This window comes from Diaphorina citri, unplaced genomic scaffold (genome assembly GCF_000475195.1).
Source record: "Diaphorina citri unplaced genomic scaffold, Diaci psyllid genome assembly version 1.1 scaffold5886, whole genome shotgun sequence".
In the NCBI taxonomy this organism is placed as follows: Eukaryota; Metazoa; Arthropoda; class Insecta; order Hemiptera; family Psyllidae; genus Diaphorina; species Diaphorina citri.
In genome coordinates this window covers 1-3,032 of record NW_007383262.1, presented here as the reverse complement: position 1 = coordinate 3,032, position 3,032 = coordinate 1, and positions in this window count along the sequence as shown.

Here is a 3,032-nt window from a genome sequence, read left to right as displayed (position 1 = left end):
CGCAAGGTAGGGATATGAAAAGCTGAAGAGCCGTGGGAGTATGCGATTTTGCGATATTTCTATATGGAAAAAAATGCCTATTTTATGTATGATATTATGAACTAATATTCGCGTACCTAATAGACAAATGGATGGGGATGGGGAGTCACACGTACGATGTCCTCAACGGGTATAATAATAGAAGACAGATCTTTTCATATACTTTAAACAAATAAGCAGAAAACATTTATTATGTAATGGTAATGGTGGAAAATACCGATTCTAAGGTAATTTAAAACCAAAAACTTAAAACGGATTATTTATAAAAAAAACGAGTGTGATGCTTTTTTGGTCTAGGGAATTGAACGAGCGTAATTTGAACTTTACTAATCGCTTTTATTTATAGCAATTTAACTTTACTAATTTTAAAAGGCTAAAAAAGGGCCTAGTAATGGAAAGTTTTAAAGTAGTTTTAGTCCAAAGGTCAATCAAGCCTCTATAACCCCTTTAATTTGATACTTGAGAAGTTTTTTATGCTCCTTTTGTACTTTTTCTCTAGTGTGGATGATTTTGCGTCCAATACGGTTTTGCGGCCGAGGGCGCGTAAGGTTAGTTCCAGTGACCAGTTTATGTCGAAGGATACCAACCAAAAGTTCCTCCGGACAAAAACGTAAGGGATGCGGCGTAACTAACGCCCGCAAGTGAGACGTCAGTCCTCACCCGCATCTTGTCCACCTTTAAGTTGTTTGTCTGCTGTAGATCACCCGCTCCTTTAATGCTTTGTAAAAAAGTAAAGGGAGGTTATTGTTAATGTTATACTGCCTTGGACTACGATGAGCTCTGAGCGTAGTCCCTAAATTCTGCGTCTGCAACTGCGATTTCATCCCTCTCACCCTTACTGTATTTGTGCGCAGCCCAAGCGTAGACGGGGTCGACGCCCTTAACTTTTGTCTGGCATCTCAGTTGAGAGGAATTCCCCAACTTGGACTCTCACCTTCCGGGAGTCAGACGCGCGCGGTCCGGTAAAACTCGAGCCTATAGCTAAACATTTGTTTGGCTTTTACCCCACTGACTACTGGCGCGGTTTAAGTTTAAAGGTCTAAAGCCTGTAAAAAACTAAAAAAATTGCCTGTACCCTAACGCCCTGAAGCCCGACGCCTGAACGTCTTTTTTGCCGATGTAAAAAATCTTAAAAATCTTTATTACAGCTTTTTCAACTGCTTAACACCTACCAACAATTTAGATTTAGGAAATTTAACTTGTAAAAACTGGAAACCGAGTTTGAGCATACATTGCATGTCAGCAACACGGAATGCAAGAACGAGCTTGTTACAAGCTACAAGGCGTGCGGACTTAAACTAAGTTTAAGCAGATAATTCTCCATAGCTAGAACTTGTTTAACAGTTTGGTGACAGTCATAGGGTAGTCGAACTAGGTTTTCAGGCTTTTCTCTAAACCTATGAACACTGTAAGTCATGACGAAAACTGTGTTTCCCCTGTACTTTAGCAAGTAACCGTTTTTGGCAGGTAGTGGGAAAAAAAGAACGCTGGTAAACAGGACTCCTATTGAAAAAAACCTTGTAACCTCTTTTCAAGTTCTCTTCTCGATGGACTTCTCGAGGGTTTTGACCGATTGTCCCCAGCACCATAAGCACACCAAACCTCAGTTTTAACATGCGATGGGTTTGTTCCTGGTTACTGGTTTTTTACGTTTTTTGATCCTCCTTCGTGGTGTTCATACCCAGATAAAAGTATAGGTACGATCCTATTTATGGGATTGTTATAGGTAGGTACAGATTTTTCTCCAGAAACTAAGAACAAAATTGCACGCCTCGGCTAAGATTTGAACTCACAAACTCCTGATTACCACTGAGCTATTGGTACCTAATTTGACCTCGCCTTTTTTGAGACCATAAAGAAAACAAAAAATGTTTAATTTTACACACAACATAACCAAACATAATACAGGATGGCACTTGGCCGACAGGGTGTCTTAGAATTAATCTTTATTTCTGAATCATACTTGGTTAAATAGTTACTTAGGCATAGCTAACTCGTGTACAAGCCTTAATAAGAGACACCCTGTAGCATTTTCCCATTTAAAAATAATTGAAAATATCGACGGATCGCAACCACTATACAAAAAGGTTAAAGCGCCTGATTAGATTCGACAAGTCGGTGTTTAATAATTTTATTGAGGTACATACCTAAAACATAATTATCTATATGTAAAATAAAAAGGGTAGGTGGAGTACCATGAATTAAAAGACGATACAAAACAATAATTTGCAGAGTTCTTGTTTTAAATTTACTCGTATTGGTTGTAACTGTAACTAATCCTACTTTATTTACAGACTACCTAAATAGTATAAAGTCTGTTTATACTACATATTTGATTATTTACACACCACACCTATTTACACGTTTAAAATGAGATCCAAAAGTTATTTACTTATTTTACCAGTACGCTAAAAGTTCTATATCGGTTTAGTTTGGTTTTACAAGTGCGCGGCCTGCGAAAGCCGCATTTCAAAATTTCCGGAACTAGTGCGTCAATCGCGACCACATACCACCTAATGCCGGCTCACGCTCAGATTGTCTGACAGACCTGGGTCATTCAGGACAGTCGGAACGTGTGTGGCGGAAAAAGCTTTAGACCTGTCAGTGAGACCTGTCAGATCTGTCAGTGCTTAACTCCATACACAAAAAAGGCTTAGGTGTAGGGGTAAACAGCTCTAAGGATGGGTAAGCTTTTACGAATCTAGGTCTGTCAGACCGTCCTTGAGGCCTGGGTGGGTCTGTCACACCTGGATCTCAAGGACCTGTAAAGACCAGTTTCTGTGTTTGTTCACTTTTTCGCATCAAACCTACTGGTCAAATATTTTGTACCTAACTAACGAGGTAAAATTTACATCGCTAGCTCCCGTACTAGTCTGTCAGAGGGTCTGAGTGTGACTAACATAGGATATCTTTTGGATAACCTACGACGCGCCGTTTTTCGACGCATACTCCGCGCCGTTCTGCGTCACCTGACCTTCTTGCGGCGACGTACC